The 15206-nt window shown below is 39.1% G+C and overlaps 1 protein-coding gene across 1 annotated transcript in view; it reads left to right on the top strand.

Annotated features, from left to right (window-relative positions):
- The first annotated feature begins 10257 nt into the window (after positions 1-10257).
- The window catches only part of KPNA1 (karyopherin subunit alpha 1), a 73256-nt gene continuing 68307 nt past the window's right edge, over positions 10258-15206 (top strand). Inside the window, exon 1 of the mRNA XM_022567104.3 lies at positions 10258-10366. The gene's annotated coding sequence lies outside the window, so the exon portion shown is untranslated. The remainder of the gene's footprint in view (positions 10367-15206) is intronic.

The raw sequence follows: 15206 nt of genomic DNA, 5'->3' as shown, positions 1-15206 counted from the left end.
CTCTTACTTAAGGAATTTAAAATTTAAAGGATATAATTCAGGGAGGAGGGAAAAAACAAAGAAAAATCTAAGCTTCAAGAAGTCATGGTAAACAAAAAAATGGTAAGTGTGTAAATGGTGAACAATCACTGTCTTTATAAACAACTAATAATTTGTGGAATAAAATAAGACTGAAATAAAATACTGAAAAAATGAACCATGTAAAATGTTGGATTAATGAATATAGTTAAATAGTTAAAGGGATTTAAAGTCCTTGTGTCATTCAAGAGATTAGCATTATTAAGGGAAGCCACTAAAAGAAGAGAAGTAAAGTACCTAACTTCTAAATAGTAGACCAAAAATTTAAAAATGAAAAAAAAAAGAATTAAAAAATCCAAAAAAGGCAAATCAGGGAAGATGGAAAAAAAGAATCAGAGGGAAAAAAAGTGAGACAACACAAAATGGAAGAAATAGTTCCAAATACGTAAGTGATCATAATATGTGTAATTTGAACTAAACTTGCTAGTTAAGTCACAGATAGATTGGATTTTAAAAATCCAACTACAGAGCACCTAAATACATACAGCAAATACTAACAGACATAAAGGGAGAAATTGACAGTAGTACAATAACAGTAGGGGACTTTTAACACGCTACTTACATCACTGGACAGATCATCCAGACAGAAAATCAATAAGGAAACATTGGCCTTAATTGACACATTAGACAAAATGGAATTAATAGATATATATAGAACATTCCATCCAAAAGCAGCAGACTATACATTCTTTTCAAGTGTACATGGAACATTCTCCAGGATAGATCATGTGCTAGGCCATGAAACAAGTCTCAGTAAATTTAAGAAGATTGAAATCATACTGAGCACCTTTTCCAACCAAAATGGTATGAGACTAGAAGTCAATTACAAGGAAAAAACTGCCAAGAACACAAACATATCGAGGCTAAATAATAGGCTACTAAACAACCAGTAGGTCACTGAAGAAATCAAAGAGGAAATTTTAAAATGCCTGGAGACAGATGAAAATGAAAACGATCCAAAATCTATGGGACACAGCAAAAGCAGTTCTAAAAGGGAAGTTTATAGTGATACAAGCCTACCTCAGTAAACAAGAAAAATCTCAAACAATCTAAACTTACACCTAAAGGAATTAGAAAAATAAGAACAAACAAATCCCAAAGTTTAACCTTAAGTTAAAGAATGTTATTAGGGATAAATGACTACTCAATAACAAAAGATTCAATTAACTGGGGATAGATATAATGATAGGCATATAATGATGGTAATTGAGGTAATAACATAGCCTCACACTATATAAAGCAAAAACTGACAGAATTACTGGCAAAACTGACAAATCCACTATCTTAGAGATTTAACACAGCTCTCTCAGGACCTAGTAGACACTCAGTTAAAAAAAATAGCAAGACTATAGAGGATTTGAAGAACACAGTTTTAACCTAATGAACATATACAGAACCCTCCACCCAGCAATTAGAGAATATATATTCTTGTCAAGTATACACAGAACAATTATACATATTGACCATATTCTAAGTTCAACAGTTTTAAGATATTCTCTATTGGACTGTGTTCTCTGACCATCATCCATCATGTAATTAACTTAGAAATCAATAAAAAAAACCAATAGCTTAAAAATAAATACATTTGGAAATAAGATATACACTTCAAAATAACATCTCATGGGTCATGAAAACTTAACAGAAATTGGAAAACATTTAGAACTGAACGTTAATGAAAATATTACTAATACAATTTTTGACATAAAACTAAAATAGTACTTAAGTTATAGAACCTTAAAGCTTATATTAAGAAAATCTATAGGCATAAATTAATCAGTTAAGTAACCAATTTAAGGTGAGAAAAGAAAATCAGGGGCTTTCCTCATGGCACAGTGGTTAAGAATCCGCCTGCCAATGCAGGGGACATGGGTTTGAGCCCTGGTCTGGGAAGACCCCACATGCAGCAGAGCAACTAAGCCTGTGCGCCACAACTACTGAGCCTGCGTGCCACAACTACTGAAGCCCATGTGCCTACAGCCTGTGCTCTGCAACAAGAGAAGCCTTGACAATGAGAAGCCTGTGCACTGCAACAAAGAGTAGCCCCCGCTCGCTGCAACTAGAGAAAGCCCACAAGCAGCAACAAAGACCCAACACAGCCAAAAATAAATAAATAAAATAAATAAATTTTTAAAAAATTAAAAAAAAAGAAAATCAAAATAAACTTGAATAAAAACAGAAAATACATAAAAACATACAACAGAGAAAAGTAATAAAGTCAATAGCAGTTTCTTTGCAAAAATTTAAAAAAATAGACAAAACAATTTAATGCTAATACATTGAAAATTTAGACAAAATATAGATTTTCTTAGAAAAAACAACTTATCAAAATTGACTGAAGAACTAGAAATCCTGAATTTTCTAGTATCTATTAAATAAGTTGAATTAGTAATTAAAATTTTTCCTAACAAGTAAACAAGTAAATACAACAGGCTAAATGATTTAACTAGTGAGTTCTCCCAAATCTTCAAAGAACAGATAATTCCAATCTTCTGGAATTATAAACATAAAATCTTCTAGAGAACAGAAATAGGGAACCCTCCCCAACAAATTTTTCAGAGCTAGTTTAACTTTGATACCAAAAATAGACAACAGTACAAGATAGGAAAAGTACAGACTGCTTCATTTACGTTAATAGATGCACAAATTCTCATCAAAGTATTAATAAATGTAATTCAGCTCTTTATAAATAAATCATGGTCAAGTTGGGTTTATCTCAGAAGTGCAAAGATAGTTTAACTTTAGAAAACCTAAAATGTAACTTACCATATAAATATATTAAAGGGTATGCACATTTCAATATATAGAGAGAAATCATTTGGTAAAGAATTCATAAAAGGATATCTACCAAAAACCTAGAGCAAGGATCATATTTCATGGTAAAACATTAGAGTGATTCCCTACAAAATCAGGAATGAGACACTGGATGCTTCCTATCACCTTCAGCAGTGCATTAGAGCTCCTGTCAAACACATTAAAGAACAAACAAAAAACACTAAAAATGGAGAAACAAAAATGTCATTAAATCACAGAAAATATGATTGTCTGTAGAAAATCCAAGAAAATCTGGAGACAAATTATTAGAATTAATAAAAGCACTCTGCAAGATTCTAAATAGAAATTTATATAAGTCAATTTCATTTCTATGCATGAAAAACAATAAATGTAAAGGCTTTTTTTTTAACCAATATAATAGCAACAGCAAAAAATAAGGTAACTAGAATTAAATTTAACAAAAGATGTACAAAAACTTCCTGAAAAAAATTACAAAACGTCATTGAAAAGTATTAGAGAAGACCTAAATAACTGGAGAGATCTACTATATCCTCACTGAGAGGAAGACAATATAATAGCAATGTCTGTTCTCCAAAAATTAATCTTATCAATTCAATATAATTTCAATCAAAATCAGAGGAGATTTTCTTCATAGAAACTGATGGAGTAATTATAAAACATATCAAACAAAAAGGCCCAAGAAGAACCAAAGCAATTTGAAGAAGAAAAACAAAGTGGAAGTGACTTGACCTACAACATATTATGACTTATTATACAATTACAGTAATTAAGATGTGTTATTGGTGTAGGGATAGACAAACAGACCAACTGAATAGAATAGAAAGCTCCAAAACAGACCTGTGCCTATATGGAAACTTGAGAATATATGTATCTCGAATATATATATCAAATATATATGTATTGAATACCCCCCAAAATACATAAATTTATATAATACATTTATATATTTGTATAGTTGCGATATATATCTCTCAAGTTTATATATTATATATACTATATAAATTTTATAAATATATAAAAAATTCTGCAAATTTATGATGCACTTTTTCACATTGCAGGTTTTACGGTGTCAATACTTTTATGATACATTAAAATATTTTCAGTAAATATTTGCAATTAGAAGCTAAGTACCATTTAGAAATCAGAATTTATGTGGTAAAGAATACAATTGATTTCTTATTCAAGTGTCCATGTTCAAGTCTAAACTATTTGTTTCTTGCATTTTTGCTCACTGGTTCTTTTTATTTTCTGAGTATCATGTGACTATAGGCATACTTTTCTCAATATGGAGCCCTGAGTGTGTATATGTATATGAATGACAGAGGTAAAATTGCAGATCACTGGGAAAACAATGGACCAACCTCAGCAGGTGGTCTTGGACAACTGATTAAGGAAATGGAAAACAGCACATTAGGATCATGGCCTAGGGAGGGTTCCCTAGATGCAGAGCCTGAGATGGGGATTCTTGTTCAAGTGACTTATTGGGAGAGTGCTCTCATGAATGTGGGAATAAAAGAAACAGTCTAAGGCAGGGGTGTCTTACAGTGCTGTCTCAGTTGAAGACTAGCTTTAGTCTGATTACATGGGGAGGCTCTAGAGCACACATAGTACCATTAGAGTAAGTTGAACACTGTAGCAATGGTTGGCCTTTTTTTACTCTGATGTCAGTTATTGGCTGAGGTTTGTCCCTGGGGAAAGGAGTGGGAACCTTCTAGCAAGCTGGCTCCTGTTAGCCCTGCAATTCGTCAGAGAAGGGGGCAGCTGAAAGTTATCAGCCAGCACTCACAGCAAGTAGGGGAATGGGTGTACTGGCCAGATGAATGGAATACATTTGACCAGTACAGGTGGGAAAGAGGGACAAACTGTTCTGATTTGCCTGACCTTCTGGGTTTTAGCACTGAAATTCCTACATCCTGGGAAACCTCCCAGGACACACAAAAAAATCCTGATCGGGCTTCCCTGGTGGCGCAGTGGTTGAGAGTCCGCCTGCCGATGCAGGGGACGCGGGTTTGTGTCCCTGTCCGGGAAGATCCCACATGCCACGGAGCGCCTGGGCCTGTGAGCCATGGCCGCTGAGCCTGCGCGTCCGGAGCCTGTGCTCCGCAAGCGGAGAGGCCACAACAGTGAGAGGCCCGCGTATGGCAAAAAACTAAAAAAAATAAAAACACCCTGATCTTTTATGATCGGTGTGGGAAGTTGGGGGAAAAGTACGAAACCATATATCCCCAAAAATAGAGGCTGAAAGCAACACTGCTTATTGTGTCAAATGGATACAGCACAGATTATTCGACTTCTATAGTCTCTGTCGTTGTTTTTTTCCCCCTGTTCACTGATATTGGTAACCATGATTTACAGTTCACAGTAATGATCATCCATTGTTGCATCATTCTGAGGGATGCGACCAAAGTGTGCAGTTTAAGTGCACTGTAATCATAAACATTAGCAATACATCTTTGGCTTTGCCTATGGACTAACCATTGTGCCTCATACAAGTTAAATTTTTTAACATTATGAGTGTGATGATCATGTTTTATAAGAGAGTGATTATAATACCAGCAACAGCATGATGACATCATTGAAAGAAAGCTCAACGACTGTGTAATAGTAATTACATATGGAAGGACAATGTAACTGATTATGAAGGTAAATAACAGAAACAGAGCATACTGTGCAATATGCAGAAAAGAGTTTGGGACGTGTATGGCGGAGAAGGGGATGTAAAAGCACATATGGAGACTGAAGTTTACAAGTCCAGGATGAGACAGATAGGTACTTCAAAATCAATCAAAAGTTTGTTTAATTTCTCCCAAAGACACCAATGCTCAGTTGAAAATAGTGGCTGCTGAATTAGCTTGGGCGTATCACATGAATCAATATGCGTTATTGTATCGTGCCTTTCATTGCTCTACGGAACGGAGTAAGGTTTTATTTCCTGATTCAGAAAATGTCTCCTCTAGCTCTTAAGGTAATTTTACTTGAAAAATGGAGTTTCAAATTGTCTTCTTGATGTCTAAGATTTTAATGAAACCACAAACACATAAAACAAAGTGTGTTATATCTGTCCAAAGACAAAGTAGACTTGGCTTATTTATTTGCTTTCAGGGCAAATGTTAATTTTGACAAATTCTATTCAGGCTCTAAACTTTTTACCAAAGAGAATGAAACGATCTCATCGGCTAAACATCTTATACAGAACACTGTTTAAAGAGGGGTGTGGTTTGCTTACCTGCGATACAGAAGTTTTCATAATGAAACTGTCTGGGCATTTCAGCTTCCTCAAAATGTGCGGAAGCATTTAACGACATTTTTGACTATAGAAATGGCAGGAGACAGCTTCCTTAAACATGTACCTACAAGATGGCGATCATTGTTGCCAGCCATAGAAAAGACGTTATAATGTCAGCCTGCCATAAAATCATATTTTCAAAGCGTGGAACAAGAAGAATGTCCTGCTCCAATTTGGCAATACATTGAGGATGAGAACGGAGAGAAGAATTACAGTGAAACAGAAATAAACATGCTGGTTCTCCAAAACTGTCTGATAATCCTTGAAGAGGTCATAAGAAGTCTAGAAAAGGATGAACCATCTGAATCTCAATTATTCAATGTTATATGCAGGTTGCGACAAAAACTTCAAACAGAAAAAAAAAGACTAATTTTTGGAAATAAGACTTTCAGAACTTTAAAAAAAATGTCCCTAGAAAAAAGTAACCAAATTAAACAGGACTTTCTGAATTTCTTCACTAAAACTGTAAATTTATTTGAAATCTAACTTCAATTTCGCAAGTTCAAATTACCTCTATGCTTTAAAACCATTTTTTCTGGGGAAGAGAGGTTTAACTTATGATAACATACAATGTGCTTCAGAATGTTAAAAAAAAAACAATGGGCATTTTAGATATAGAAATGGTTAATTTATAGATGCAAAGGACCTGATTGACAAACAGTTGGTTTACCAAAGCAAGTCTGTAGATACAAAATGGGTGGACATTTTGGAGAACCAGAAACAAATTCCTACAAGTTTAAAAACCTGCTGCACTAGTAATTGAAATCCTAACTGTTCTGTGCTCAAACACTTTTGTTGAGGGAATGTTTAGCTTGATGTCATCTGTGCCAACAAGAATCAGTGCAATGCAGGCAGAGGAACAGAGCTGCAAGTCAAAACTAATTTTATATTTGGCTGTATTTGGTTTTACCATTACATAAAAGAAAAGATGTCCTAAAGGCTCCAGGTAGTTCAGAGAAATATTGATGAAAAAGGAAACAAAAAGAATAAAAAATATCCCACTCTATCATGGGACAGAAACATATCATTTCTTAAAACTGTAATAGGAGTAATATCTGTTTAACAAGTTCTACTGTATATATACTCTCCTTCATAAAATTCCTACATTTATGTATCTTAATATACATATAGAATATAGAATAATATAGCCTACAAAATTTGGATATGTGATAAAGAGTTTAAGAAAGAGTTAAAATAAGTTGCTGAACCAGAGGACAGGAAGAAACATAAAAATATTATGCTGTATAGCACAGGGAGATCAGCTCGGTGCTTTGTGACCACCTAGAGGGGTGGGATAGGAAGAGTGGGAGGGAGACGCAAGAGGGAGGAGATATGGGGATGTATGTATATGTATAGCTGATTCACTTTGTTATACACAGAAACTAACATTGTAAAGCAATTATACTCCAATAAAGATGTTTAAAATATATATATATATATTATGCTATAAAAGGTTGTATTTTCCTCACAAATTATTTTCTTAATTAGTCCTTCTATTAATTATTATTAGTTGCCACTTTTAATGAGTCCTATTGCTATTTTAAGTAATAGCATTTATGCAACAGAAAAAAATACAACGGAATATATCATTGCAAGTAAAAACTTATTTTTCGTGTGTTTATGTTAATATATGTGTCTAATTATTATGTATTTTCACACCCATCCATTTGGCAAAAATAAAAAAGACATTTCCAAATGTTAGCAAGGTTGTTTAGAAAAGAAAACCTTTTCAGCTGCTTGTGGAGCATAAGCTGGCACAAACACTCTGTGAAATAATCTGGCAATATCTAGCATATTACTTTTCCATCGCTGTGGAACAAAATACCAGAAACCTAGTGTCTTAAAACACATTTATTATCTCACAGTTTCTGTGGGCCAGGATTACGGGCACAGCTGAGCTGGTTCCTCTGCTCAGGGTCTCACAAAGCTGCAATCAAGGTGTAAGTCACGTTGTCTTCTCATCTGGAGGCTTCACTGGGGAAGAATCCACTTCCAAGCTGTCTCAGGTTGTTGGCAGAATTCATTTCCTTGTGGTTGTAGGGCTGAGGGCCCTGGCTTGCTTACTGGCTGTCAGCTGGAGGCTGCACCCAGGTGCTAGAAACCATCTGCAGTTCCCTGCCACGTGGCCCTCTCCATAGGCAGTTCTCAACATGAAAGCTCGCTTCTTCAAGGCCAGCAGGAGAGTGTCGAGCTCTGGTCTGCTAAGACAGAGACTTATAATGAAATGTAATCATCCTTGCCATATTCTATTGGCCAGAAGTAAGTCAAAGCTCCCACCCACACTCAAGGGGTAGGGTAACAGCAAGGGGCAAAGATCACGGGGGCCATCTGAGAATTCTGCCTGTCACATCTCGTAAGGTTAAAGATGCAATGTCTTAGGATCTAGCAGTTTCCCTGTACACACAAAGACATGTACAAGAATGTTCACAGCAGTGTTGTTTGTAATAGCAAAACTACTGTTCTATAATTTAAAATTAAAAATAAATTTTAATACAAAAAGATATAGTCAGAGAGACATTAGCTAACAAAACATCATGTATGGTATGATAACATTTTTGTAAAAGTAATGTATATATAGGAATTCTGCTTCAGCAATGGGCTACTGTTGTTGTCTTGAACAAATCCTCCCACCACAGAGAACAGCTGGACAAAATATAAAAAACATTAAGGCACTGAAGAGCTACCACAGCAGTGAGAATCTGTGGATCCAAGATCTGGAAGAAAAGAAAGGGAACCCATGAGAGGTGAGCCTGATGTTTGCTGTTACTTTTCCACTTGAAGTGATTGCTAATTCTGAAAGCAGTGGCTGAAAAACTGAGTAGAGCTTTTGACTGTCTCATGGGGCTGAAGAGGTTGGGTCAAGGAAGAGAGGCCCTCGTAAATACCCCAGACTTTTGGTCCAGACCCTCACGGGATACTCTAACTAGGAGTAAGGGTGAACTAGAAAGAAACTAGTTTTCACAAACACTAAAGTCCAGCTCTGAATAATATTAGCTCCTGATTGGAATAAAGTGATCTGTCCTCAGCTTAGCTGCGGTCACACACACTTGCCTCCAAGTCTCTCACTTAGAACACATTCCCTTTCCCCAGTGCCCTTGCTCAAACTCAGCTCATCCTAGAAAACACACCGTTAGTGGGGAATACTGACGTGGCAGAAAGAGATCCAGGACAAATGAACATCGCATAGCCTAGGATTCAGGCAGTAAGGTCCTCTCTCCCACACTTATGTTACAGAGCTACCCCATTTCTTTCACCTTGCTTCTCCGTGGGTGTTTAGATTGATTTGATAAACCAGGTCGCATGTGAGACTGTATTCTGTGACCTTTGCTTGGCTGGCTTCAGTCTTTCTTCTTTTGAAGCCACTGCTCAAAAACAATTCGATTAAGCTCAAAGAGAATTCCATCAGATTTAACAGTAACAACTATTTGTCCCAAATTTTCGTTTGAGAGCATTTATTGAGTAAAGCAAGCATTTGTGTTTCATTTAATTTCTTAATGATTTTTGATACTGCTTATATACATTATCAGGCAAAGGGGACGGGAGAGAACTAAAAAAGGAAATACCCATACGTTTCTCAAACATGCTGCATGTGAATGCCTTAGACATGAAGCGCGGACTTATAACTCTTTTTTAGTAATCCCTCAGGCTTCATTCATTCCATTATTTACTCAGTAAACGTGTATTAGGTAACAAGCCTGTCAGAGGCTATAGACAGAGGTGAGCAAGGATCGATCCGCCCTGGAAGAGCTTCGAAGACAAGTTTGTAGACATAACTTTGCAATTCAGCCTAAGTAGTACCATTTCATTGCCACTCCAGAATGACTCTCCAACCTTCGCCACTAACTGCGAACCTTGTCAACCAGACCTCCTTCCCGACTCCAGACTCTCCACTGGTTCCCGGCTAACCGCTGGCGCTTCGCGAGAAGGACGGTTGGAAGACTACATCTCCCGGCAGCCTCTGCAGCAGGGTGGTGGAGAGGCGCGCGCAGGCGCGCGGGCCGGCCCCCGCGCGCAGGCGTACTGCGAACGCCGGCTGAGCTGGGTCTCGCTGTGCTGGGTGCGCGGCGGTGTCGGCGAGCGAGGCCTGGTGAGCACCGCCGAGGCGCGAGCTGGGTCTTCGAGGTTGTGTGCAGGAGAGGCACGGCAGGCGAGCGAGCGAGCCAGAGGCTCACCCCAGCAGTGGCACCGGGATCGGCTGCCTTGAGCTTGGTGAGTGCGGGGCCCAGGCGGCCCCCGGCCCCTCCCCCTCCCGCCGGGGACTCCGGCGGATCCGGTTGTGTGCGGGAGAGGCCCCGCGGTGAGGGCGGGCCGCCGGCAGTGCTCGAGCTCGGGTTCCTGGGCCTGGGCGCTCGCTGCGCGTCCGTGCGTCACGGGCCAGGCAGTCCCAACGGCCGCGCGGCCCGCTGAGAGGACGGTGGGGGTGGGGAGCACTGGTTCGCCATCGGGAACGCCGGTGGAGGCGAGGCGAGGCGGGGCGAGGCGGCTCGGCAGCGGAGCTGGAAGCAGCGTCGGGGACTGCGGGGCGCCGAGGCAGCGGGACGGAGAGGAGGGAGTGCGGAGCCAGCGCCGCGGCCCGGCGCGAGCGAGCTGGGGGCGTGGGTGGGCCGGACGGAGTGCGGCGACTGAGGCAGGAAAGAGCAAGGGGTGGGGGGCGTGTAAAAATCCTAACCGAGGCCGGAGGGGACCGTCTCGGGAATTCACAAGTTACAGCCCGAGCCGGAGCTGGTGGTTTGGAAGCGGGGGTGGGGTGGGGAGGGCGGGCGCGGTGCGGGTGGAGACAGAGGGAGGACTGCAGTTTACAGATGTCATAACAACATGGGCCTGAAGCGTCTGACAGGGGTGTGGTAATTATAGGAATGACAGAACTTCGTCTGCACACAGCGTGTGTCAGTGGTGATGCAAGGGAAGCGGCGAGGTATTCGATTAAGCTCAAAATGGGAGGATGAAACTGAAGGATGACTGGAGTCTGGGAAGTCGTCATGAAGGAATGTTTTAGGTTTGAATGGAAGTTATATGTAATGTTCCACTTTTAAGCTCATGATGTCAAAATAGTTAATTTTTTAAGGTTTAAATTCAGAATAAACAGTTGGGAAGTATTTTTTTCTAAAACATACTATTAAATAACGTTTCTACCTTTTTCAAGCCTTTTTTCGTTTAGTGAGCACTGCCTTAAAAACCCCTATTTCTTCGCAGTAGATGAGTGATTCCCCGCCCCGCCGCTCCCCCCCCCCCGCACGTTGCTTCAAGGCTCATTCTTGACATTGTTTTTTTCTTAACTTGTTCTTGTGTTTGTGATATTTTGAAAGTAATTCACAAGCTAGTCCCCCTCCATTTTAAAGATTGAAGAGATGAAATTTTAACTTTTCAAAGCAAATGGAGAATGAACTCTATTGTACTTTTACTGAAGTAATTTATTCTTGGAAGGCACTTTTATGTGTAATACCGGATTTTAAGGTGGAGAACATGAGGAAAGGTAAAGGAATTAACATTTATTGAGCTCCTTTCCAGATACTGTGCTAAATACTTTTTGTACAGTAAAACGTTAATGCTTACAGTAACTCTGAAGTATGTTATTTTTTCCTTTTCTGCAGATTAAAGCTTCGAGGGTCAGAGAAGTTAGGTAACTTACCTAAGGTATTCCAGCTCTTGTTAGAACCAGCCTTAGAACCAGAATCACTGCTAATTTAGGAATTATTTCTCCTCTCCTTTGCATACTTCTTGGTTGCGTTTTCTTTATTTGGTCCATTAATTCAGCGAATACTTGGAGTGTTCATAGGCCCTGAGACTGGGGATGTAGACATGATCAAGACACTGTTCTTTTTTTTTTAAACATCTTTATTGGAATATAATTGCTTTACAATGGTGTGTTAGTTTCTGCTGTATAACAAAGTGAATCAGCTATACATATACACATATCCCCACATCTCCTCCCTCTTGCATCTCTCTCCCACCCTCCCTATCCCACCCCTCTAGGTGGTCACAAAGCACAGAGCTGATCTTCCTGTGCTGTGCAGCTGCTTCCCACTAGCGATCGTTTTTACATTTGGTAGTGTATATATGTCCATGCCACTCTCTCACTTCGTCCCAGCTTACCCTTCCCCCCTCCCCATGTCCTCAAGTCCATTCTCTAAGTCTGCGTCTTTATTCCTGTCCTGCCCCTAGAAGACACTGTTCTTGTGTCATGGAATTTATAGTGTTGCAGGGAAGACTAACAAATAATGAGTAAAAATATTGACTGCATGATATTTTATCAGTCAAAATTGAGCAGAAACTGTACTAAATAGCAAAGGAAGTTCAAATGGAATCAGACAACATAAGCCTTGAGGAGTTTACTGTTGAATTAATGATAAAGTCTTGATGATTTATGATTTAGTGTTTTTAAGTCTTGTCAGATTGTTTCTAGAAGTATGTATGCTTTGTATAAAATCAACTAAGACTTTTGGCCATGGAAGTAAAGGTGACTGACATAGTGATGATAAAGATAATTCCCTGTTAATCTCTTTGTTTTAAGGTTTCTGTACTTTGCAAGGTATTCTGAATTCAGCCATAATAGTGGAAGAAAACATTGGAAATGGTAAACAATTCAATTAGCTGATTGGGGGCTGACTTGCCTCTATTCTTGCTGCAGTGAGCAGGAGGTGGCCCCAGGATAGTGAGGGACCAGATCGGACCTTCATTAGGAAATTTTAAGTCCTTGCAGTGAAAGAGCAGGGATGAAGACTCGTGGAACGTACAGGTTTTTTTGTTTTTGTTTTGCGGTACGCGGGCCTCTCACTGTTGTGGCCTCTCCCGCTGTGGAGCACAGGCTCCGGACGCACAGGCTCAGCGGCCATGGCTCACGGGCCCAGCCGCTCCGCGGCATGTGGGATCTTCCTGGACCGGGGCACGAACCCGTGTCCCTGGCATCAGCAGGCGGACTCTCAACCACTGCGCCACCAGGGAAGCCCCCGTACAGTTGTTTGTTTGTTTGTTTGTTTTTAAAGATGATAACGACCCTACATGACAGACCTTAGTGACAAAATGGTTCTGATCTAGTGTAGTAGACTAATTGGGACAGTTCTTGAAAGCAGGCAATAATCCAAAATGTGGATAATGGGGATAATCTCCTTCACATAACAAGAATAATGCTGCTCTTCATATACAAAGATAAGTCTGCTTACTCATCATGATTGATTTTTCAGCATGAGGAGGGATATGTGCTGAGTTGTCCATGAGTCTCTGTATTCTGTGACCAGCAAGGCAGCTTGGGGTCAAAATGGGGGTTTTTAGCTAGGGAGCAGAAAGACAAGCAAAAGGTACTAACATCTGTTGATGGCTCAAGCACTGCATCAGGTGTTTTCACTTAATTACCCTTGCAAAACCACTTTGAGAAGGTGGCTACAGGTACAGGATGGTTAGGTAACTTGCCCTACTTCACAGAGTAAGTGATGGAGCTGGTATTCAATCACAGGGCTATTTGTACTATGTTCACATCAATCATTAAAGCTTGATTTTTGTCTTGGTTTGCAGTGCAGTCTCCAGCAGAACAAACTAGATGCAGTTTGTTTAACATCATGAAATGACATTGTGAAGATCTAATTTACTAAAAGCTGAAGGGCTATTGGAGTTCCTTGCTTTACTGCCATTAAAAAATACAGTTTTTGAATTAGAATATTCTCTGAAAACAACTGTCCCCTGTCCTAGCTTCTGCACTTTAGAGGCCACCAATTTCCTTCTTTTAGCTGTTTCCTCTTTCATATTTATAAATAACTCCTATTGCTATTTCTTGATACAGCAGTTTTAGACATTATCTATTGACTTTCCTCCACATTTACACACTGCCTCTCCCATCCTTCTAATATAGTTATCACAGGTGTTTATTAAGTCAACGTTCAGTTATAACTATGTAAATGTTTATAGCTGAACCATGTAGTATATTATGATATCATTTCTTCTCTTAACCAATTTTTGTTTTTCGAGGAGTAACACCTTTTTTTCCCACTTCCATTTCCATGAGATTGCTGTCCTGGAACCTTCTGTCCTTTTAATGCAATCTGGACTGGTTACTTTCTAGGTATACTTCACAGCTGTTATCCTGGAACTTTTGTGTCGCCCTTAAAATTCTCTTTGCCCTTCTCCTGCATTGGATCTCCTGTTTCCCATATTTTCTTAACTTACAGAGAAAGCGTACCTGGGAAGCGAAAACTTTCTGAGATCTTGCATGATTGAAAAAAATCTATATTCTACCTTAGCATTTCATCAGTAATCTGGCTGGGTATAAAAACCTAGGCTTAAAAAGTTTGGAAGTCATAGCTCCATTGTTTTCTGCATTTTAATGTTGCTGTTGAAGTCCAAAGGCGTTCTTATTCTTCATTTGTATGTGACCTTCCCTGTCTTCTCCAATCTCCAGAAGCTTTTAGGGTATTATTTTTAACCCCTGAAATTCCATAATGTCCCTAGATTTGATTGTTTGTTTGTTTGTTTGTTTTTTCATTTAAGGGCGATGGACCCTTACAAGCCTGGGATTTGTGTCCTTTAGTTTTGGGAAATTATTTATTATTTATTATTATTATTGGGGCCTTAGGTAAAAAGAGTTTGAGTTAATTATGCTTCCCAGTTCTTGACACTATCATCAAACTATACAAGGTCCTTTAAATTTTTCTTTCATTTCTGAGCCCTACTTCCATTACCCTTTCTAGTAGGCACCCACTGCATTGTGGCTGATACATTCCTTGATTGTATGTGAATCATTGTGAAATATGTAGTGCGTTTTGTGTATTTAGTTTATATATTGTGTTATAGACCTTGTTCTGTTTCTTACTCTTTTTACTCAGCATTGTTTGGAGACCTTTCTGTTTTGTTGTGTGTACATATAGTTGCGTATAATGTAGAATTCCATAATGTGCATCTACCACATTTTACTTTTTATTCCCTAATCACTGACATCTGAGTTGCCTCTCTGGCATCACAAGTACACTGTGGTAAATATACTCTTACTTGTACATCCTTGTGGACCTGTGTGAGAAGTTCTTTGGGATGTATGCCCAGGAGTGGGATTCCTGGGTCATAG

Source organism: Delphinapterus leucas, chromosome 4 (genome assembly GCF_059928025.1).
Source record: "Delphinapterus leucas isolate spDelLeu-1000000601 "Yukka" chromosome 4, BTC_Dleu_Yukka2, whole genome shotgun sequence".
Taxonomy (NCBI): domain Eukaryota; kingdom Metazoa; phylum Chordata; class Mammalia; order Artiodactyla; family Monodontidae; genus Delphinapterus; species Delphinapterus leucas.
Note: the sequence above shows the minus strand (reverse complement) of the source record. Positions and strands in the feature narration are given on the sequence as shown.